This window comes from Emydura macquarii, unplaced genomic scaffold, assembly GCF_026122565.2.
Source record: "Emydura macquarii macquarii isolate MOO-44397 ecotype Brisbane River unplaced genomic scaffold, CSIRO-AGI_Emac_v2 contig_2473, whole genome shotgun sequence".
NCBI classification, from domain to species: Eukaryota; Metazoa; Chordata; order Testudines; family Chelidae; genus Emydura; species Emydura macquarii.
Genome location: NW_027132610.1, coordinates 20,204,617 through 20,229,631, shown reverse-complemented (window position 1 = coordinate 20,229,631; position 25,015 = coordinate 20,204,617). Strand labels below are relative to the sequence as shown.

The window sequence follows — 25,015 nt, the reverse complement described above, 5'->3', positions numbered from 1 at the left end:
TCCTTGTCTTTGTCTTTTTAAATAGCATGTTCTGTGGGGCAGGGGGAAAGCATTTTCCTCTGTTTGTGAAGCACCCAATACATTTTAGGTTCTACTGCAATATAAATAATATACCTGTTCTGATAATTTTGTAAAGTGAATCACTTATTTGTACTTTCTGTAATTATTCCTGCTAGTCACTGCCTAATACAATGAAAATAGATTTCTACGTATTAAAATACTTTGTAAATTTTAAAGAGAACTCTTTTATAGGATGGCATAAAGAGACCTTCAGTTTAAACATAGTAGTCCCTTTCTGGGACCAAAAATGCATATTTCAAAGTCTTAGAAGGGGAAATCTTTGTGCATGTGCATGACTGATGCAGCTCTTTCAAGCTAAATGTTAAGCAATCATTCCTAAGCCATGGCTAGGTTAGCAAATAGTGTGTAGTCTATTCCCATTGTAAGGGATTGTAGATATTAGAGAACTTTGTATTCACAGGGGTGTGGAATGGTTTTGCAATGTGAGGCTTAGCAAGCAGAGGTCAGAAATGCCTCAGAATGAGTCTCTTACTAATTTAATGTAAGGCTTGCTGGCAAATTTCTCTTTCCCTGATTTCTTGATTCAAGTGGAGAAGTTCATCTCTACTTCCTCACATTTATGGCCTGTTAAATGTCCATGCTTGGAGACTTAAGTTTAACCAAAAAAAAATACCCAGTTTTCAATTTCGAAGTATATTGGAAATAGAAGGGTGAACTGAGCAGACTGTGGCTATGTGTGCACTATTAACTTTGAGTCACACCATGGATTTTACTTCGCATTGTTGCTACAAGTAATGCTAATAATAGAGCAACCAGTTGTCTTGCTCACAGTAAGCAAAACAATTATATCTAGCCATATATTGTGTTTTCACTTCCTTATGCAGTAGGGGACTGATCCACAGCCCAGTGAAGTAAATGAAAATCTTTCCATTGGCTTCATTGGGTTGTGATTCAGGCCCTAGGAGTCCTGAGCTCTCTTCTCTACTCAGTGGTTAGCGTCTCTTCTGAGAGTATGGACTGCAGTCAAGTCACTTCCCTAGTAAAAGAAAAGTATGGCACAAATGTGTAACCCAAAACTTACAAACTTGGATGCCTTAAGTTAAGCCCCTAGATCCACAAAGATTGGCAGACTGGTAAATAATGATGAGGACAGGGCAGTGTGACAAAGCTCTTCCTCTTCTTCGGTGGGTCCAGCGCTTCCTTCTAGCGATAGGTCAGGGAACTGCTTCACCCTTTAGTGTTCTTCCACCCTCTAGTGGTGGGTGAGGGTAATACAGCTCCTCTAAGACTTCTCCCTGCTGGCTCCCAGTCCTGTCTCTGGTTCTCGTAGGCCCTTGCCTCTTTGCTGGGGCTCTTGCCTCTCCAGTGAATGGCCGGTGGGGTTGGGCGGGCCCGGTCCCACACTCGACTCCGGGCCCCAACCCAGGAACCTTACAAGTAGCAGTCTCACACTGTGGCTTCAGGAAAGCTGCTAGCTTCCCTGGGTTACTTTCCCGTCCCCCCTTGACTTAATGTTCATACCCTGCTTGGACAGGGGCCCTTCCAGGCCCTCCCTGCCAGGGGAGGTTCTTGATCTCTGACAGCCCTACTGGGCATGGTAGTGCTGAGCCAAATTTCCAGTTCAATTTTTCCCCTTCTGGCCGGGTCTCTTCCCTTAGGCCTCGGAAAGGTCATTTGCCCTCTTCGGGCAGGATTTTCCCTCCCCTAGTCTTTGTACCTGCAGGGTTCTCTTCTGCCAGCGTTCTGCTCCTTCTCTGAAACCCTCCTGGCTCTTGACAAAATCTTGCCTGCTCATACACACTCTGGTAGCTCACCTCATTCTCATAACTCCAGGCACACCCTTTCTCTGGAGGGGAGGCTTTTAACAAGTCCTAGGCAGGGCCTTGATTGGCTCCTGATGTATTCATTAACCTGGAGTAACTCCTGCTCAGCTACCAAGGGAAAAGGGATTTGCTGATATATTGGCCTTCTAGAACTCTCCGGTAGCCATCTGGTCGGACCCTGTCACAGCAGTCATACAGAATGAGCTGGATTACTTGGTAAACTGGGTCCCTTTGAACAAAATGTGTTTAATTACAGCCAGATGCAAAGTTAAACATCTTTGTGTCATTCTCAGATTTTATCAGCAATGATTTGATATTTACTTCCAGATCACTGATGAAATGTTGAATAACATGAAGCCTAGAACTGATCTCTGTGTAACCCCACTCAAAACCCCCCATTGGATGATGATTCCTTGTTAAGAACTACTTTTTTAGATCTGTCAGTTAGCCAGTTCTTAATCCATTTAAGGTGTACTTAATTGATACTGCATATGCTAATTTTTTAATCAGAATGTTGAGTAGTACTGAGTGAAATTCCTTACAAAAATCTAAGTATATTACATCTAGTTACCCTTCGAGAAAAAGATATTCTAGTGTATAAGGCATCAAGTGAGATAGTATTTGATGCATATGAATCAAGTTGCCATCTTCTTTGGTGAGTGGAGACATCCAGGAACACAGGTATATGACACATAGCAAGACATCCAAGACCTCTGGTTTCTTTTCGTATGTTTCATAAATGGGAGATAGAAAGCAATGTGGCATGAATTTTCCTTTCTTAAACTCCCATGAAACATGTTAGCGATCACTGTGGCTGTGACCTCTGGTAGAGCCTGCAGACAGCTAGCTAGTAAGTTTCCCCTGCTCTGTCTGGCAGTGTGAGAAGTCCTTACACAATCCACTGAGCAGAGAAACAACTTTCTCACGCACTTCACAACTGAAGGCAAATTTCTTAGCAGCTTCCATCTACATATTCACAGGAAAGCCCTCACATTTAACCCCTGCAATTCACATAGTTGAAATGGGGCATTTCATACCACACTAGAAGCAGTATCCTTGTTTTAAGACACAGAAGGTGGCTTCCTGCAGAAACAATAGTTGAAAACCCCAAATCTTAAATGTGCTATCAAGTTTTCAGTTTATGTGCAATTTCACCAGCTTGGTGTATGAATATCTCCATCCTATTCTGACTGACTGACTCATTTTTATTGTGCTCTTGGATCATAAGAGAGAAATAATGAACACTTTTCTTCCTTGTACCCAATCCAATTTCTTTTAGACATTGTCATTTACATAGTGTTGTATTTTCTCTGCTAAGGAATCCAAACTAGAATGCCAATTATTCTTGGAATCCTCATGATCCAGCACTTTGCCAAGCTTCCAATGCACAAGTGTTTTCCTCTTTCCTTTTTATTGGATCATGTTTCAAAGTGTTGGTCAAACAGCTTTTCAGATGAGGAAAACACTTAACTAAGCCCCAGTATTTTTTAATATGTTTCTTTACCAGTTAATTTGTGGAAAGAGTTAATCTTTTAATGACCTGCCTGCACTTCCTTAGTGAGGGCAGTTTTTCTTGGGCATACTTTGATGTCTGGGGCAGGAGGAAACAGCTGCTGGGTTGCGATATAGTTGTAAGAGATTTTCTTCTCAATCTCCAAGACTGAAGGTAGAGTAAAGGATGCTGTCACTAAAGAAAGAAGGATGCATCTGTAACCTAGACCTCTGCTAGATAGAGGATTGAGTTTGGGCCCTTGATCTATTCCAGTGTTAGCAAAGATTGAGCTTCCATCAGCAAGCCTCTTGAGGTCTCCACAATGGGGAGGAGGTGGAGGGAATGAAGAAAGCCCATCTCTGCTTTTACCAACATCAGATTAAAAGTCATAAATCATCCCACGCTTTATCAAAGAATGGTTTGCACACCTCTTTAGCTGACCACTGCCTTAGCAGTGTCACCCTTACTTGTACTTAATGTACATTGGCTTGTTGATAGCCCCTAAGCAGCTAGCACTTGTTAGTGGAACATGTACTCCAACTGCAGGTATGGAGCAGGGAGACAGGTGGGAAATTTAAGTTTATAATAGGCTCCCAGCATCAGTTGCTACAGCTTCTGCTTCCTCCTACCCCAGGGTTTGGACACCTGGCCCTCAATTAGGAATAGGGTCATTAAATCCTAATGCCTAATGTCCACCTACACGTTAACTGGTAATTAAACATTTTATTTTCCACAGAAAAAAGATGGCATTAGGAAGTATTTTATCTATAGTTAAATATTTATATGTTTTGTGTGTGTGTGTGTGTGTGTGTGTGTGTGTGTGTGTGTGTGTGTAAGTAAAAATAGGAAGGAATTCGTTTTGATTAAGACATGGGACTGTGAGTCAGTAGAACTATTCCTATGCCACAGACTTCCTGTATTAACCTTGAGCAGTCCGCCTACACTCTCTGTGCTCTTGTTTCTCTATGAGTGAAATGGGGATTATACTTGCTATCGCAAAGGGGGTATTAGGCAATCTTAATAATTGTTGTAAAATGCTTTGAGATGTTTGGATGGGGGCCACTATGTAACTGCTAATTAGTATGATCATTAAAATGCACAGTAAGTAGGAAAATGTTTCTAAGAAATTCAAAGTGTGCATGTTTGGAAGGATAGATTGACAAGAGGAGAGAAATTATTAAAGGATTTCAATTAATTTAGCTAAAAAAAAGTATAATTTTAATGGTCAAAGTAGGCAGTTAAGTAAATTGCTAGGTGATAGTGGTTTGCTAGTATATTTTTTTTTATAAAATAGCAACCCTCTCCCCCCCCAAAAAACCTGGAATTATACCAGTTTATATTTGTGATTATATTTGTGTGCTGCATTTAGTATGGAAAAAAGCTTAGTTAACTGTGCATTGTTCACCACTGAGTTATGACCTTTGTTTCATAGAGATGGAGATAGACTCAAACTAAGGACTGGTCTATATTAAACAGTTAGCTTGACATAAGGCATCTTATGTCAACCTAATTATGTCAGTGGCTACATTACAGCCTTTCTTCTACTGATGTAAGTGCCCTGCTACACTGAAATAATAACTCCACTTCCACAAGAGGCGTAAGGCTTATGTCAGTATATTTAGGGCAATGCAGTATCTGTGTAGACACTGTTTTTTACATCGGCTGTTAGCTGGAAGCTGAGCAGCTAGAGTCCTGCTGCACCGCACTCTCCTGAAGAGCTGGGTGGCTGGTTTCTGCTCCCGGCTGGGAGCCAGGGGAGGACGGACCCGGCTCCCAGCTAGGAGTGGGGGCAAAAAGCTCGGGTAGCTTTTCTTCCCACTCCTGGCTGGGAGCCTGGGTGAGAAGCCCAGGTGACTTTGGATCCCACTCCTCTCCAGGAGTGGGGCAGCCTTGTCAATTTCATGGCTTGGAGTGTATTGTGGACATGAATTACTGCGTTGGCTGTAAGCCAACCGAATATAGGTCGACTTATGTTTGTAGTGTAGATGTACCTTGAGTGACTGGCAATCACCAGGAAGTATCACCAGTCCCTGAAAGTCTCCAAAACATTGTCTGTTCTCAGAAACAGGATGATAGAATATCTTTTTCAGATATCTATTTCAGATAACTTTCAGAAAGCTTTGGTTGTGTTCCTTTACTTCCTTCCGCCCCTCCTCGGGGGAGCACTGCTTAATTGCAGAGATAAAAGATAATTTTCTCATAGCTAAATGACACAGTGCAACAACTTTCAGCAGAGTTTTAAAAATTGCAGGGAAAGTGGTTTCAGCAGAACGACAACATTATAAAATGTTGCTCTTTGCTTTGAAAAAAAATAGACTGTGTTAAGTTTGGGATATTTTTTAAGTCTACAGATGAGGAGTTTCCCTTATTAATTTGAAAGGTTTGACAGAAGTTGCAGAGCAAGTGGAGATAACTAATAAAGTTACAGAGAACAATGCTGCACATCAGAGACTAATGATGAAAATGAGCAACAACTATTTCTACTCGGGGCTCCAAATCCATTGATTTAAAAATTGATTTTACAATGGGGTCTATTTGTACTGATGATTTAAAGTGAATAATTGTTGTTGAAGATGTTATTGTTATTGTTTGTTAGTAGGAAAATGGAACCATAAATGATCCTTCTGAACCTGCAAGGTTGTAAGATATTGATGGTATGCTAACCAAAGATCATCTAGAAATATTAAATTAATTAGTACGCTGGGAATAGCAAAAGCAAGATCCCAGCATAAATGAAATAGTTTTTACTCATAGTCAAATAGAAAAAGAGAGAAGAAAAATCCAAATATTACAAAAAATTTATAAAGAATTACTATCTTCATTTTATTCGAAGGACTTCTGAAAGAAGGAGAGATGCAGAACCTGGAAAAATAGATGGAATCTCTAGATTTGTTGGACACAATGGTGAAAAGAGTGATCAAAATATTAAATTACAACTATAGGAAGAAAAAGATAAAATGTATATGTGAACATTTCCCCATATCTTCAGGCAAGGAAATAGTGGCGCCATTAATTCAGTTTTAGGAATACATAATAATAGATCAGTGAGAAAAATTCACTAACACTTACAGATTAAGGTCTTGTCTACACTAGAAAGATAAGCCGACCTATGTTAGGTTGACTTACAACCACCACATAATTACTGTGGTGGCTGATATCCATACTACTCTCCTTAGTTTGGTGGTGTGCATCCTCAATAGGACCACTTCCACCTATCTAAGAGGGATAGTGTGGGGAGCTGAGAGACCAGGCTCTCAGCTCCTCTGGCAGCTCTCTGCTGGGAGCTCGGCTGCCCCACAGGCTCCTGGGCTCTTGGCAGGCTGCCCCTCCCATTCCCTGTTCCCCATTGAGAGCCAGGGAAAGCCACCAGGAGCTTCTTGCTCAGCTCTCCAGGGAAGCGGGGGGGCAGCTAGGCTCTAGCTGTCCAGCTTTCTTGTCAATTTCACATCTCCAGCTGAGAAATGGACAAGCATGAGAGCCAACAGTGGATGTGAGGAATGAAGTATCTACACTGACACTGTGTCACCCTAACTACACTGACATAAGCCTTATACCTCTCGTTGAGATGGTTTTATTATGTTGGTATTGCAGGGGAATTACATGGGTGGGAAGAGCATTTCAGTGTGTACACCTCCACTGTTTTTGTCGACAAAAGCTGACTTTTGTTGACAAAACTCTGTAGTGTACACCAGCCCTAAGTCATCAGTTTGAGGTTTTAGAAATTTCAAAACTCACATATGCCTGTCTCCAGAATGTATGGATCTGTTTGCAACGCAAGTACAAAAAAATTAACTCCAGTATTTCTTTGCAAATTAATCACTTTTGTAGCTTTTAGGAACTAAAGGGTTAGTTCCCACTAACAGTAATCTAACAGTAAAACAAATACTGTAGCACTGAGGAAAAATTAAAGCAGAGGATACTGTTTTATAAGCATTTGCATCAACTACCTGCTTCTCTCAGAGGACTGGAGAACGGCAAATATAGTACCTATCTTTAAAAAGAGAAACCAAGAGGAACCAAGGAATTATAGACTAGTCAGTCTAACTTTAATACCTGGAAAGATACTGGAACAAATTATTAAACAATCAATTTGTAAACACCTAGAGACTAATAGGATGATAAGTAATAAGCAAGGTGGATTTATCAAGAACAAATCATACCAAGGCAACCTAATTTCCTTCTTTGACAGGGTCACTGGCCTAGTGGATGGCAGGCAGCAGTAGATGTGATATATCTTGATTTTTAGTGAGGCTTTTGTCTCCTTCACCAAACCCCAACACAAGGAGAACTTTGAAGAACAGGGGTCTAGGGCAAACAAAGAGGCCACCCCTCAAACTCCCTAGTTCATCATTATCTCTGGATGAGGCAGTCATGCCTTCGCCACTGTCTACAGCTGATGATTTTTGCCAATTCCATGACTTTGTGACAAGGAGGCTGACACGCTCCAAATACCTCTTGAGGCGGTTAAAGACTCACAGTACAAGCTCCTGGATGTTTTCCAGTCAGCAACATCCATCAGGGTTGTGCTCCTGGATCCAGCAAAACCTGCATGGCAAACTTCTGCCACCATCCTGCCAACTTGTAAACAGGCAGATAAAAAATATTATGTTCCCCTTGGGACTCAGAATTTTGTTTTCCCACCCCTCACTTAATGCCCTGGTGATGGATGCCATAAACAACCATTACTCCAGGTCTGCCCCTTATGAGAAAAACCAGAAGAGATTAGAGCTTTTTTTTGCCTGAGAGGCCAAAAACGACCCTCCCATTTCAGATTGCAAAGTGTATCAGGCAATCATGACCAAGTGTGAATTCATGAATTGTAACAAGTTTGCAGCCTTTATTTAACTTCTTCCACAGGAGCAGAGAGAGCACTTCCAAGTCATCATTAAGGAGAGTTGATTATTAGCTAGAACCCCTCTCCAAGCGTCTTTGGATGTCCTAGATGCTGCCAGTAGATCCATCTCCACAGCAGTTGTCATGCTCAGGATGTCATGGGTCCGGAAGTTGTCAGAGTTCCTGAGAGAGGTTTAGAGTACTGTTGAAGACCTCCCTTTTGATCGTCAGAAGCTCTTCTTGGGGACTACAAATGAGTCCCCGCATATGCAGAAGGACTCCAGGACCACATTGAGATTTCAGGTATATACAATTCTATTAATAAGAGGAGATTTAGCAGGTCTCAAACTGCCCAGAGATTGCTCCCAGGCCAGTTCTCTGGATTTCATAGAATCACTGAACCCATTAGAAAGATACAAAACTTCCAGAGAAAGAACTGCTCACCCTCCTTTAGCGACACCCGATCATCATTGAAATAACAATCTTGACGGGTTGGTCAAAGGCTTGACTCCTCCCTTATCTCTAGTTTGCAAGTTTTCACTGTTCCCATTTCCAGCAGGCCTGGTGGTGTTTTACAACAGACAAGTGGGTCATGGAAGTTATAACATTAGGCTACATCATCCACTTTATGCCCCTTCGTCCCTCCCTCCCTCCCTTCCACCCATGTTCTTCATCTCTCTTCAGGGAACCCTCTCATGAGACTATATTGAGTCAAGAGATGCATCTTCATTTAGGAGCGACAGAACCGGTCCCATTCCCTCACAGGTGGAAAGGATTTTACTTAAAGTATTTTCTCGTGCCAAAGAAGGATGGAGGTTGGAGACTGATCTTAGAAAATCTAAGGCGATTGAACAAATTTGTGAAGTCTCAAAAGTTCAGGATGGTGACTCTGGCAGCTATAATCTCTTCTTGAGAGACAGGAGATTGCTTTTTGGTCCTCAACCTACAGGAGGCCTATTTCCATGTAGTAATACATGTCTCCTCCCTCCACACCCCAGTAAATACTCATGTTTCACCTTGGGCTAGAATGATTTTCAATACTGAGTACTTCCCTTTGGCCTCTCTTTGGCGCCAAGGGTGTTCACAAAGGTTCTAACTGCTTACCTTTGGTGAGAGGCAATTTTCATCTTCCTGTATCTCGATGAATGGCTACTCAAGGGCTAGTCTTAAGAAGCAGTTTAATTTCCACCTATACGTGCTCTCTTCCAGGAATTGGATCTCCAGCTAAACGTTAGCCCCTGCACAGAAAATAGAATTCATAGAGGCATATTTTTGGATTTGCTTGCATTCAGGGTCTTCCTTCGCAGAGACAGGTTCATAACTTTGGCGAACCTGGTTGGGATAATTCAAGGAAGTCCCCGTCCTACACTAAGGAACTGTTTGCAGTGCCTGAGTCGTATGACAGTTTGCGCCTTCATGACTATGCCTCCACTGCTTTCCAGGCTGATTCAGAAGGATGTATTCTTTAACCAGAGACAGCTTTGACAATAGGGCATGGTTCTCACCTTGGTGAAGAACTCTGTAGACTGGTGGAAAAATCAACTCAATGTCTGCATGGGCGTCCTTGTTATCTGCTCAGCTCAACAATGTCTGTGATAACGGATGCATCACTATTAGGGTGGGGAGCACACCTCAGTACCCTCACAACTCAGAGCAGATGGTCACCTCAGGAAGCCAGTCTCCATAGCAACTTGCTGAAACACAGGGCGGTGAGAAACTCCTGCCTTTAGTTCCTACTCCTTATCAGGGGAAAATCAATCAAGGTTATGATGGACAACATGGCTGGCATGTTCTATGTCAACAAACAAGGAGGAGCAAGATCCCCCTCCCTGTGTGACATAGCTGTGGAACCGGTGGATAGCCTATTAGATTTAGATCTCAGCCATTTACCTTCCTGGCATCAAGAATATCACAGCTGATATGCTCTCCAGGCACTTCTTCCAGGACTACAAATGGGAGTTGGACTCTCAAATTCTTCAAGGGATATTCCAAAGGTTGGGACTTCCAGAGGTGGATCTGTTTGCTCCATTCACCAACAAAAAATGCCCCTTATTCTGTTCAAGAGGAGTGCTAGATCACCACTCTTTTTGGGAAATGCCTTTCTCCTTCCCTGGACAAAGGGACTGTTCTATGCATTCCTTCCAACACCACTAATTCTAAGAGTGATGAAGAAGATCAGATAGGACAAGGCTAGAATCATCCTTACAGTACTGACCTGGCTGAGGCAACCTTGGTATCTTTACCTGCTTCACCTGTGTTTCCAGTGGGCGTTCAGACTTCTAACCATCCCTTTCCCAGGACATGGGTCATGTGCTTCACCCCAACTAGGGGTCCTCTGCCTCCTAAGCATGGGTCTTAGATGGTTCATGGAATTAGAATCCACCAGTTCGACAAGACTATAACAGGTATTATTAAACAGTAGAAGGGAGTCTACTTGAATGACTTACCTTCAGAAACGGAAAAAGTTCAACCACTGGGGTCACTAGGATGACCAGAGGTCCTGATTTTATAGGGACAGTCCCAATATTTGGGGCTTTTTCTTATATAGGTGCCTATTTGCCCCCCATCTCCTGTCCCAATTTTTCATACTTGCTATCTGGTCACCCTAGGTGTCACCATCACCGTGTTGTCTGAATCTTCTCTGCTGTCAGCCATCTTGGATTACTTGCTGGACTTGAAATCAGGGTTATGAATTAGCTGTATTAAGGTTCATCTGGCCATTATATCAGCATTGCATTTCCCACTATGTGGATTTTCTACATTTTCTCAGCTTATGTCCCCTAGATTTGTTAAGAGTTTGCAGAATCTTTACCCCCACGTTAAGGATGCTACGATTTGGGATCTCAACCTGGTACTTAGATACCTCATTGGTCCGCCATTTGAACCAATGGCAACCTGCTTCTTGCTTCACTTATTTATGAAGGTAGCCTTTCTAGTAGTTATCATATCAGCCTGCAGGGTTGGGGAGATTGGGCTTTGATGGCAGATCTGCCATTTATGGTATATTTTAAGGACAAGGTCTCCTTATGGCCACACCTGAAATTCTTACCTAAGGTTCTGTTGTATTTTCATCTTAATCAGTCTATTCATCTATCAGTATTTTTCTTTATACTACATAAACCTCAGCATAAGATCTCCTTTTGTACTTTAGATGTGAGACTGGCTTTGACCTTTTATCTGGCTTGGACCAAGCAATTTTGGAAATCACCTAGACTTTGTCTCCATTGCTGAAAGATCCCAGGGGTCTATGATTTCTTCACAGAGACTTTGTTGTGGATCTCTGGGTGCATTACAGCTTGCTACGATGCAAACTGTTGTTTTGCCTCCCTAAAAGTTAATAGCTCACTCTGTCAGATCACAGGCAACTTCCGCAGCTTTACTCAAAAACATTCCGGTAACTGAGATATTTAGAGCTGCTACATGAGCCTCAGACACTATGCTTTCATCCATACCATCGGATCTGATGCGGTACTTGGTTTTGCTGTAATGTCTTCAGTCTTGGAGTTAGTTCCATAGCTCTCTTTTCCCCATGGGTATATTGCTCAGAAGTCTTCTGAAGTGGAGCACCCATAGTGACACTACTCGAAGACCAAGAAGTTACTCACCTTGTGCAGTAACTGTAGTTCTTCGAGATGTGTGTGTCCCTATTGATGTTCCAGTACCCACCTTCCTTCTTCTCTGCTTCGGACTGTTTGTTGAATATTTGGTTAGAAAAGGAACTGAGGGTAGTTTGCCTCCACAGCCCTATATACATTTAGTGTGTGGCACAAGGTTGGATAGGGCACGTGTGGGCTGAATGGACACTGCTAATGAAAAATCTCCAGTCAAGGGCTTGAGAGGCATATGCCCACCTCAAGTGGAGCACCCATAGAGGCATATCTTGAAGAGCCAGCCACACTTACTGCACAAGGTGGGTAACCTCTTCTTCACTGTCTAAATGGGAGGATGTATCTAATGAGGTCCCACAGGCCTCTGTCCTGGGTCTGGTACGGTTCAATATTTTCATTAATGACTTGGATAATGGAGTGGAGAGTATACTTTATAAAATTTGTAAGGGTTGCAAGCACTTAGGAGGACAGGATTAGAATCCAAAAGGACCTTGGAGAATTGGTCTGATATCCACAAGATGAAATTCAATAAAGGCAAGTGCAAAGTACTACGCTTAGGAAGGAATCAAATGCACAAATACAAAATGTGGAATAACTGACTAGGCAGTAGTACTACAGAAGATGATCTAGGAATTATAGTGGATCACAAATTAAAAATGAGCCAACACTGTGATGCAATTGTGAAAAAGGTGCATATAAGTCTAGGCTGTATTAACAGGAGTGTTGTATGTAAGACATGCTCTACTCTGCACTGATGAGGCCTCAGCTGAAGTACTGTGTCCAGTTTTGGGTACCACGCTTTAAGAAAGATGAGAACAACTTGGAGAGAGTCCAGAGGAGAGCAGTCAAAATTAGAATTTTAGAAAACATGACCTATAAAGAGAGAGTAAAAAACTGGGCATGTTTAGTCCTGAGAAAAGAAGACAGAGGGAATCTGATAAATCTTCAAATATGTTAAGAATTGTAATAAAGTGAACATATTGCTTTATGTTGACTGAAAATAGGACAAGAAGTATTCTGTAGCAAAGGAGATTTAGATTAATTATTAGGAAAAGCTTTCTAACTATAAGGATATTTGAACAATGCAATAGGTTATCAAGGGGGGTTGTGGAATCCCTTTCATTCGTGGCTTTAAGAACAGGTTAGACAGACACCTGTCTGGGATGTTCTAGGTATACTTGTTTCAGCCTTAGTGTAGAGAGAAGGACTAGATAACCTCTCGCGAACCCTTTCAATCCTACATTTCTGTGAGTCTATGACTCTCCAGCATCATTGTTGCTTGAAACAATGAGCTAAGTTACTTTACAAAGCAAAGATTGCTTCAGCTATGAGCCTTCACATACAAGATGTCATTGGCATCCTTGTTGCTGACACCTCAGTAATTATATACACTGTTGTTTTCAGATTGCTCTTTAATGTAGTGGCATGCAGACTTTTATGGAAAAGTAGTGGAAGAAGGACCCTTCAGCAAACCACATGCTAATTATGGCAAAGTATTCCTGAGGCAAGTTGTTTGACAGTGTAGAAAGGCTTAGCAGATCAAGGCCTGGTTTACACTGACAGGCAAATTCGGTGGCAGTTGATGGGAGTTATGCAATCTATGCATAGTAGCTTGCGTAACTTACGTCAACTTCCTAAATTCCCTTCTATGCGCCGCCTTCACTACGCTGCCCTGACGGGAAATGCGTACCCGTTGATGCAGCACTACGCTTTTGGGGAGGTGGCTTTTTAAAATCGATTTCTGGATCAATTGAGCGGGTGCTCACTTCCGCTCAGTTGATCTGGATAAATCGATCTGACGGCAGCGAATTTGCCACTGTTAGTGAAGATATACCCAAGGAAAGGCAATCTATGCCATCTTCTAGACAGTTACAAAGAGGAGGAGATACAAGCAGCCTTTCTTTCATCACTTCTCCCATAACAAACCCTATAGGAAATGTCAGTTTTATAGGGCTTGCTGTCCTAGGGTACTTTGAGGGGGGAAAGTAGTTCTTTAACATAAACAGCATCTAAAGATTTTGCAGAAAGATTTTGCAATCTTTATGATCACCTGTTTTGCCTGTCTGGTGGGGCAGCCTTGCCCATAGGAAAGACTATACCAGTAATTCTAGAGGATTGTCAGGTGACTAAATGTATAGAAAGGGAAAGTATAGGTTTAGGTTGAAACTAAACGTTCATTATTTCAAGAGGAAGCATGTCCAAGAGAACTTTTAAAATAGGATGGAAATTAATTTTTATGGAGTGACAACCAAAATCAAATTAGGACAGATGTCTTGAAATGGTCAAAAATAGGATGTACAGTCAAGCTGGTAAAATAATGAAAACCAACATCTATTCAGTTGCCAGTTCCAACAGATAAAAAAGTAGGTGGTTGTGAAAGCATACTCTCCAGTATTTACTACTATACGTGAATGTGGATAAAAGGGACCAGAGTTATGCGAATGTAAAGGCCCTGAACAAGTATACCAAGTAATATGGTGTTCAGAGTGGAAACTGATATCTGCACAAGCAGAATATATGATCGTCTCTAGACCTGAATGACTCACTCACATCAGTAGACTTGATAGCATATTTTTATATTCCAATCTCTAATCAGTACAGGAATATTAGCCACTACCAGTACTGATTTCTCACATGATTTACAGGGATATCCAGAGTGTTTGCAGAAGTGCCAACTGTAACTCAGAACAGAAAAATTCCTATCTTTTTCGTTTCTTCATTGACATCCCAATACGTGCAAGAAACTGCCATTGACAGCCACAAGTCTCATTAGAGACAACTTTTTATTGAAGTGGGACAAAGTAACTTAGCTTGCGCACACATAAAACTCAGGCTAATCATAGACTTCAAAGTAGTTGTTTTATATAGTGGAAAATTTGACATAATACAGTTCTGCAGTATAATTTATTATTCTTTGTTTATATGTAGGGAAGAGGAAATTTGGATGAAAAGATCCGTTGAATAAGCCAGTGTTTCATTAATTAAGCCTAGAAATGCTGAGACCCCAGATTCTTATCCATTGTACAGTATTGCCATTGCCAACACCTAACATTTTAAATAGTCATGAGTCAGGTTCCTCCCTCAACCCCTCCTTCCCAAAATCATCATGATTTGGCGTAAAAATCACGAGACTTTAAAAATGATGTATTTTGGGTTCCTTGTATTTGTCTTCTGGTTTTTGAGCCCTTAAATCCACATTTTCAAGCTTTTCTCTGTAACCAAGAGGGCTAGAAACGTAAAAAATAAATTAGAGAGAGCTATGATTCTTTCAATCTGGGGCTTTACGAAAAACACCAAATCACAAACCTTGTGATAAAATAGTGGGAGTTGGCAATACGTGATGGCCTTCATTTCTGAATGAATGTAGCCTCTACTAAATTTGACATCCTGTTCCATAGCTCAAAGCTTTGATTAAAAATCTTGTATGTAAAAGAGTCCAAATATTTCCAACAGAATACTCACCTTCATGTGCTATATTCATGTCTTACTAGCTTATGTTCTAATACGTATATCCCCCAAAATATTTCAAATATAAAATATTGATGCTGGAAGCCCAAGTACTTGGGCTAGAAACCTTTTCATGCCAGTAAGTTAAATAGTAGTTTCTGCAAAGTTATTTTTAAAAAAAAAGGAAGTTTAGATTGAAATTGTAGTGTTTTGGCCCTCTGTTTGCTTATCGTTGTGTGACTTTGATGCTACTTCTCTTTTGTCCTTTCTGGAATGAGTTGAATCTTCATAAGAGAAACACCCTTATTTCTCAACTTCTCATGGAAAGAGGAACTAACTTCTCTTTTTCTCTTGTCTAACTATAGACTGCTGTCGCTTTTGTGCCTACAGGATCTTAATTTTTTTGATCCAGGAATATACAAAAAAAGGTCTTCAGGCACTGTGGCAAATATTTGTTATGCCATATTTGGACTGCTGTGCCCACAACTAAAGCAGAATAATGTTTATGGGGTTTTAAAAAAAAGTTTAAATTCAAAATACCTTTAAAAGGGACACAATCAACTGGAAATCTAGTCATTTAAGAAAAAAATTATAATCACAGAGACTGTGTACAGATGACATTTTAGGAATGTTATGAAGAAAATAGAAGAGAATTAATGAATTGGTAGGCCGTTCTAATCAGAGTGGGTGAGATGGAAAGAAATACATTTATAGAAAAAAGGAGCAATCAGAAGAGGGTTTGGGCAGAAGAGATAGTGTTAGAAAGATAATGGGGATTTGATAGCAGCCTTCAACTACCTGAAAGGGAGTTCCAAAGAGGATGGAGCTAAGCTCTTTTCAGTGGTGGCAGAAGACAGAACAAGGAGCAGTGGTCTCAAGGTGCAGTGGGAGAGGTTTAGGTTGGATATTAGGAAAAACTTTTTCTGTGGGAGGGTGGTAGAATCTCCATCCTTAGAGGTTTTTAAGGTCCGGTTTGACAAAGCCCTGGCTGGGATGATTTAGTTGGGATTGGTCCTACTTTGAGCAGGGGGTTGGACTAGATGACTTCCTGAGGACCCTTCCAACCCTAATCTTCTATGATTCTATGCATTGTAGGTAGAGATGTAGTTGTGTAGCATTTTAAATATGAGTGTGGGGGAAGTTTAGACGTGGATGAAGAGTGACTGGGATTAGGACAGATAATGCTATTAACTAGGAGGAGAGAAAGTGTTCTTACAACTACAAATGCTCCTAGGTGTTATAGTAACACTAATAATAATAATAATAATAAAAAAAAGTGCAGAAAATACGAAGCTGATCTCCTCATGATGTCATGTAGCTCAGGCAGTATTTCATTTTAATAATTAGATAACTGTGTAGAAGAGAAAATAAAACCTATTTCCAAAATGCCATCTTTTCTGGGTGCTTGAGGCGTAGTACATAACAATCAATGTAAGTAAAACTACAATTAAAAACATATAATTAAAAAATCCTTCAAGTACAGGAGTTTCTGATAGGAATGGGAAAGTAATTTAAATAAGGAGCCAAGAAAAGAGTTTTCAGTATCCAAAGGTTTTAAGACTAGTTAGTGTGGCTTCCTTGCTAATGTAAACAATGTTTTGTGATAGTCTTGCAAGCGTGGTGGTGGCTAAAACAAGAATCCTGCTGCTGTACATGGGTTTGAAGCGTAATTTATTCCAATACAGGATATGGAGCAAAAAGGTTTCCTGCAGCAGAAACTGAAATATGATGGGAAAAGGATCCTGTAGCCACAGTCAGAAGAACAAGAGTGCTAAGGTGACTACTTGTTGGTTCTCAAACCTTCATTCTGCCTAAGCTTCTTTCCAGCATCTGTTTCTACTTTTGCAAGGACCAGCTATTTGCTGGCTGCTTATTAGGATTATTGGTATTCTTCAGTAGAGTTCTTACTGAGCTATTAGGTCTTCCTGTGTGATTACTTGCAGTCACTGAATTAAGTGCTTTTATAGGCTCTTGCAATCCTGACAGCATTTGCAGGAGCCTCTAATTTAACATTACAGGGTTTTAACTCCTGCTTACTGGACATACAGTAAAGTCCACATAGTCACATTCCTATACTGTGTTTTTCTTAAGATACAGTATAATAAAACTTGTTCTACAATTTCACTGCTGCTGCATTTTAGTTCTCCCATCTATTGTTCCTTTTCCAAGATGTACCCACTTTGTCGTCTTGGCATTTATTGAAATCTTATGTGTACATAGGAAGCTTCATCTGTGCAAAAGGATGAGGTTAAAAGATGATGTGCTTTAACTACAAGTGCTGCACAGAAGTTGATGGTATTATGGATTGATAAAAGGATTGCATTTCGTACCAAAATGAAAATTGTAGCAAATCAGTGTACTATCAATATTACTATATGGAAGCAGATGCATTAAATGAAACAGATGATATGCTGGAGGCACTAGACATGGGAGTTGCTCTTTGGAAGAGGACAGGTAAAAAGTGGAAAGCTTTTAAGACAAATGAAGTTAGAAGGAAAGCAGGATGCGAAATCAGAGACTAGACCGGCTGCCATCGAAAAGATAACAACGGTGAGGACACCGCAGAAGACAAGCATGATAGGAAGCCAAAGAAAATAATGCAGATGCAACCAAGGGCAGTCACTAGAAGCTGACCACTGACTAGATGGCAGAATGTCATAGGTAGTGACATAACCAGTCTGGGCTTACTGGAGGAGCAAGCCAGGACAGGAGTGAAAGATGATGCTAGACCACTCCCTGTGTCTGTAAAGATGTTTTTGGATGAGAAGAAGATGATTATGAACTATTGAAAGAATTCTCATTACTCATCTAACAAGGTCTATATTAATTTTCATGGTTAATAGGTTATGTCATTACTCAGATTTCCTTCACATAACTGGTTTGTAAAAAGTTGAACTCAAAAAATGTTTCACTGGTGGAGTTTAGGCTGATAACTAATTAGTACAGATAAATACAGACATGAAACAGCTTGTCCAGCTAAGAAAGAAATGATGCCAAAAAGCCAAAGAATAGTAGAACTTGGTTTTCACTTTAACTAAAAAAATCTCAAAACCATGCAGCACTATTTTCCTCAGTGTAAAAATGCCAAAAACCTATTAAACTCTACATTATAAGGTAACAATGTCCAGCTATATGATTAACAGCTGCAGTCTAATTGATATCATTAATAAAAGTAAAAAATAAATAAAGACAGAAATTACACAGCACTAAAAGAACAGAGGCTGATATTTTTTGTTTTATTCAGCCCATATTCAGAAAATTTTTTAAGCACATTTTTTTGGTGCATCAAGGTTTTGTTTCCCACTTTAGCTTAACCTCAGGAATTACGTTTCTGTTGTCTGGCAGTCATCTGCCACACAGCAGGTTAAAGAAAAAAAGTGAGGACTTAGGACTATGCTTTCCCCCTCACATTTTTTATCTTAGAATTCTGGGTTCTGGAATAAAATAAAGTAAGTATACTTCTGGAAGGAGGGAAAAAGTGGTGAAGACAGGGACATGAAAGAATGTGTAATACAGATCAGGCTAACACCTGGGAAGGCCTACTACATACAATTGTTTTGTAAGGTACTTTGAGGTACTTAAATAAAAATCTCTCTCAGTGCAGAGTGTTATTACAGGAAACCTCAATTTTATTTGTCTCAGGAAGCATCTAAAACTTTTGTAAAATTGAGGGTTCAGTTAACGGGGACATTCAGACCTACACAGCACATCAATCTTGGCAGGGCTGAAACTAAGCTTCTATAGTGCAATTCTGCAAAACGACCTCTGTTCCTGAAAGACCTGAGTAGCTCCATAATCCTTAATAATACTTCAGCCATGTGGGGTTTAGTAGATTCTGTGGAGCTGTGAAGCTCAGCCTGATATGCATATCAGTCAGTGCAGTTCTGGGGGAAAGCCATGACAGCAGATAGAGATCTCGTTAATTTACCCACAAATAAGGAGGATGAAAATGAGCATAGTAGTGATAAATTATGCACTAGTGCTGCTTTTCTGTTAGCGAGATTTGGATGACAGAAGTTGGGAAAATGAGCACTAAAGTGAAATCCTGTCCCCATTGAAGTCAATGGAAGTTTTACCAGTGACTTCAAAGGGGTCAGGATTTCAGCTTAGCTTTCCAACCCTCTTCTCAGTTCTTCTTTCAGGTGTTGCGCTATGACCCGCCAATGAGATTTTTAAAGTATTAAGAGAAGGACAAATAAGAAATCTCCACAAGACCTCTGTAGCCTGGAGCTAACAGACTGCCAACTGGAAGAACTGAAAGACTGCTATCAGGGAGATAAAATATGCTATAAATCAAGAAAGTTTTGAAGTCCTATGGACAATGGCTGATATGAAATCTCCTAATTCAAATTTTTCTCATCGATGTTAATGGCAAAACCTCCATTGACTTATTTGTGAACAGGATTGGGCCTATAGTTGGTTTGTCTGCTTCATAGTGGCTGTGGAAAGTCTAGATTGAAGAACAGAGAGGGAAATCTTAGTTATTTAAATTTAAAAAAAAATCAGACTGCCAGATTTATCACTAGAGAATTGTCTCATCTGAATCGCTGTGGATGGTATAAATGTCTTTTTCTACAAAGGATACAATGTACCGATGATCCCAGTTCCTCTCTGCCGTCCTCTCTGAGTATGTACACATACTCGCACATCCTCCTTCAGAATCCACAAGGAATGCTCTGGGTTCTGCAAAATACAAAAATAATGGGATTACAATAACTAAATATTCTGACCTTGATTATGATTTTGTATCAGTTTTACACTGGTATTTCCATTGACTTCAGTGGGATTACTCATCGTGCATATAGAAAACAGAACTGGGTACACTGTATACACTTCGTAATAAAAAGATCACAACTCAACTTGAAACCTAAATTTCTCTGCTACGTAATTTCAAAGGAACTGTATCTTGTGGCTGTTTTGTGTGTCTATTTTGCTTTGAGATGGTGAGATGTTGAAACATGCAGAAGTGAAAATTACTTTTATTTCATATGCCTGAAATTGAGTCAATCTGGAAATCGTCTGTTTTTTCTTACCACTAGCTAGTGGCATTGCATGTTGAAATTTGAAGGCCATCTTGGGTTTCATTTGCTGCTCTTCTAGTTATTTAAAATTCTTGGAGTATTTGGAGGAAAATATAAGTATCTAAATATCCTCCACACAGTATTGGGATATCTATGTATTTTAGATTTATTTAGGTTTCCCTTTTAACTTTAAGGCTTTTGAGAGATTCTTTCTGAAGATAGAATTAGTTGTAATTTTGGTAAATAGGATCTTTAGATCCTGGAAACAAATAGTGGTAATTTAATTTATAGAGGAAAGATGTGAAGGCACTTTTGCCAAACTTATTTTCTGTGAGACAGGAGTTTTACGTGTTATTGGATGCTATCTATGTAGGTTGATCATCAATACTGGACACCACATTTATGGCAGGAAAATATCAAAATAGAACACAGCTGAAAATTAGGATTGAGAAATATATAATTTACAATTTATCTAAAATTTGTTGTCCCATTTCAAATAGTAAGGGATATACTCTATATATTCCTTATCTTCACAGAGCTCTTTACTCAGTATTCCCTACTCATTTTGAAAATTTTATACTCTGGGGTTTGAGAGACAACAGTGAAAGGTTAAAAAGAGGCTGTTCCAGTGTAAAAGGTCTTTTACTAAGTGAGATAAACACTTCCAAGACATGCAAATCTCAAAGGCCAACACCCATGACCTACTTGTTCGGTGGAATGTAAACAGCACTGAGGGAGTTTGACATGATTGCATGTAAAAACATCATAATTACAATATATATACTGCAGTGAGGCAGTGTTAATAGGGTTTTTATCAACAAAATCATGGCTTTTTAAAATACTAATCAGTATCCTTTCAGTTTCACAGTACCAAAAATCTAAATGGAAAGAGGTGCTATATCTAGCGAATACTTGAAGAAAAATACTCTCCTAAGTGCTTTTTAATTTGAAGGAAACACACACTCATTTTTTTTAAATTGTCAAAATTAGAATTTTCTTGTATGACAGCAGTGTTTTTTGGGAGCATGTGTGGTTCAAAAAATGAGCACAAGTTTTGTCACTTGTCTTCCAACTTAGAAAAATAGAGTGACACACTGAATCTTGAAGAATTTATTTTTCCTGTAACCTGATTGCTCATTCCTTAAAAACTGTAATCACTGCTATATGTTGTTTCTTTAAAGTCTGTTTTAAAGTCTGTTTCATCATCATTTCCAAGAGTCTTGGTTCTGATTGGGTAATGCACAGAGTACTTACTGAGCTGGATTTTCTGCTGTGAGAAACAGTGATAATAAACTCAGGTTGTTTCTTCTAACGTCTGGGTGGGGGGTGTCTCTTGGCTTTAATTTAAAAAACAAAACAAAACTGTGTGAGATTTGAACAAATATGTACATCATACTGAGTGTAAATACTGTTGAGATTCAGACAACAAATCTGCTAATTGTTTCAGATACAACTTTTTTCTCTGATAGTGAGAACACATCTATTTTTTTCTGAGTTCCATTTAATTTTAGGCACTGAATATTAACCCTCAGTTCCTGGGAATTTTTCTTTGTGCAAAAGACTATTATAAAATGTATTAAGTCCTAAACAGAAATACTTCTGCATAACTGCTACAGGGACATTTTACCCAGCCATTTATTAGAACATTTTCAGAGGTAGTCTTGAATGGTTTTTAAAAACTGGTTTAACATAGTTAGGTTAAACACACAATTGATGCAACTGTGTTAGCTTGAAACTGTTTTAAAAAAGATGTTTGGGACTGGATTTTAGTCAGGACAAAGTAGTGTAGAAACAGCCACAATGACAATTGCTTTTCTTTTAATTATTCATATGGAAGGGTGGTTTACATGTACAGAGCAGCTTAGTCATTATCTAAATTGTTTGCAGAATGTTACCAGCAGTCTGCTTACTATCTTTGAGTTAGCCCCATTGGTATTTACCACTTAAAACTAATGTCACTATCCTTGTATTAAAGGTCTACAACATACCTTTGTGGTTAAAGTTTAAAAACTGCCCCCACCCCCATCCCCACCCGTTGAAAAAAAAAAAAGGTGGCTAGTGAAATTAGTTTAGGTTCCTTATTCTGTGAATTCCAGGAAAAGTGCATGGTATTTCATAGATCCAGTTTTTTAGCTGTAGTAACTCTGACTTTTCTTATCAATTTATTTAAGGTTTTTCTATAGTAGCTCTTACCAAAGTATCGAAGTGCTGCCTACAAATGTTTGGCTCTTTGTTTCTCAAATGTCTTCAGGCTAGATAAATGCAAGGTGCACAGGGCACATTCCTTTGTTCAGGAACTGCTATGTAGTCCCCAGTGTAGGGGAGGACAACTTGGTGGTAGCCTTAACTTGCCCCCTGTTGCACCCTATTCATGGGTGCAGAACTGCTTGGACACAACACCCCTGGTACACCACCTCTCATTCCCAAACTGCTTTCCCCTCCCCTGGCCCTCCTCACTGTTCTACGGCTATTCCCGAGAAATTGTGGGGTGATTGTTATACCTCCCTACAACTCCTTTGCATTAGTCTAGCTGCTAAAAAGGACGTAGGGCAACAATGAATTTGGGCCTCTGGCACTTGTGCTTGGAATGCCCTCTCCAAATCTCTTCACTAATCTTCCTTTCTTTATATCCATCCTAAAAATCACTCTGTTATCTCACCTACAAAACCTGAATGTGAAGAAAAGAAAACAAGCAAAACAAGAAAACAATTACTGTATTACCACATTGTCTTATTGTCTCCTTCCTTCGTTGTTTGACCTTTACTTCTAGTGCCATGTTGAATTTAGACTGTAAGCTCTTTGGGGCATTGATGATATTTTATTGGTTATGTGAAATGCTTAGTACAGTTTTGGATGCTTGAAAATAACTGAAAAATGAATTACAATTAGTGCTTGCATACGTACCAAATAGATAGCACTTACCATGGTTTCATTGGTTTAACGTGTCTGCCAATCTTCACGTCTAGTTTAGTGATTCTTTATTCTCATTTGGGAAAAGCAAGGATGTTAATGAAAAGTTATGTGCTTTTACCTGTTGACATCCCAAACACTGGCAGCCAAATTCAGCACTAGTAAAAACAGGCATTGCTCTGCTGGAGTTAAACTGTGGATGTAACACAAATTAGGCATTTTTCACTTTTGCATAACAAATACATGATGCTGGTATTTGGAATAAAAAAAATCGTGTGGGGAAAAAAAACTTGTCTCAACTAGTCCCAGCTAATGAGCAATCATAATTTATATTCTTCTGCTTCTTTGTCTCCTATTTTTTCTTAACCTGTATGCCACAGCCTTAGTTTCCAGCTGAAGGGATTACAGTTCTCTGTAGCACAGTCTCCCACACAGCTTTATGGTGGTATTCTGTTTTTTAAATTAATTTTGTGTTAATGTTAAACACAGGAGATCAAGTTATAGTATTATTCCAACACACCACTAAAGTACAAAAAAAGCTGATACTACTAAATAAACAAGCTCTATGTACATTTTGAGTTAAAGAATTAAAACAAATGAGACTATTAATATCTGAATGAAATCCTCAACACTGCTTTTGTTACTGTTCCTATTCATGAAACCATAAAGAAAGCAAGCCCAAATAGTCATATTTTGTATGATTTAAATAGGAGGGATGCATCCAACTCCTATTCACTCCCAGCTGTGAATAGAATCATTAAACTAGGCTTGAAGATTGGCAGACATATTAAATCAATGAAACTGTGGTAAGGTCTATCCAATAGGCTGGAGATGATTGTCTTTAATCTTCAGTTCTTTTATGGGATATGATGTTTAGGTTTGGAGAATGACGTTATAATTGTTTTAGTCAGGATTTTCTTTTGGCAGACCTAAATTTTTTCACCATTCTGAGTGCTAGTGGTTTTGTTAGGCTTTTAAAAGTGCCTTTGCAAATGAAAGTGAAGATTCTGAACCCTTAAAACTGCCACAGGGATTTCTTCCTCTGGCAGAGCGAGTACAAAGTGGTTGCTAGAAACAAGTTCTTGCAGCTTCTTTTTAGAGCTGTTAATTTCAGATCTGTTTTTGCTTTGGAAGAAAGGAACACATCCAATTTTTGAATATATTCCAAAATTGACATAGGTTCCTAATATTAAAATATCTGTTCTAATTTACCAATTTAAGAATTATTTTTTCTTGCTTAAAAGTTTGGTTAGACTATATATTTCAGATAATTTAGCATAGTACTGAGATGCATTATAGAGTTAAAGCTTGAAAGTATGATAGGAAATTATATAAATGCTAAGAAATCTAAAACAAAGATAAAAGTAATATCTAAATTAGAAACTTTTTTATTAGGGTGATAGATCTCAATGACTTATTTATTCTTACTCAGAGTCTCACAAAGACTAAAATATTTGATTATTTGACAAATTAACTTAAATGAAGATCAAGCATTGTTTCAATTGGTGGACTATGAAACAAAAACAGGCACTTAGTCCTGCTGAATGCAATTCTGAATTAGGTATATCTGGTTCAGAAAGCTACTGATACTTGAAGGATATTTGAATTTTGGCTGATTGCGTATGTTAAGCTTTTTTCTTAAAACACAATTTCTGAACTCAGTAAAGTGGTATTACCATGGCAGCATGGTCTAATGGTTAGAGGGGGAGGGGAGGGAAGGGGGCGGCGGGGCAGGATGACAGAGAATCAAACTTCAGCTCTGTTCCTGAATCTGCTATGGATTGCTGTGTGTTCTTGGACAAGTCACTGGTATTAGTCTGTGTCTCCATTTCCATCTTAATAAAATGGGGCTTTATTACC

At 39.4% G+C, this 25,015-nt stretch overlaps 1 protein-coding gene across 3 annotated transcripts in view; it reads left to right on the top strand.

The window, feature by feature from the left end:
- RB1 (RB transcriptional corepressor 1) overlaps positions 1–25,015 on the top strand; it is a 137,046-nt gene that overhangs the window by 92,965 nt on the left and 19,066 nt on the right. The gene's annotated exons all lie outside the window — the stretch shown is intronic.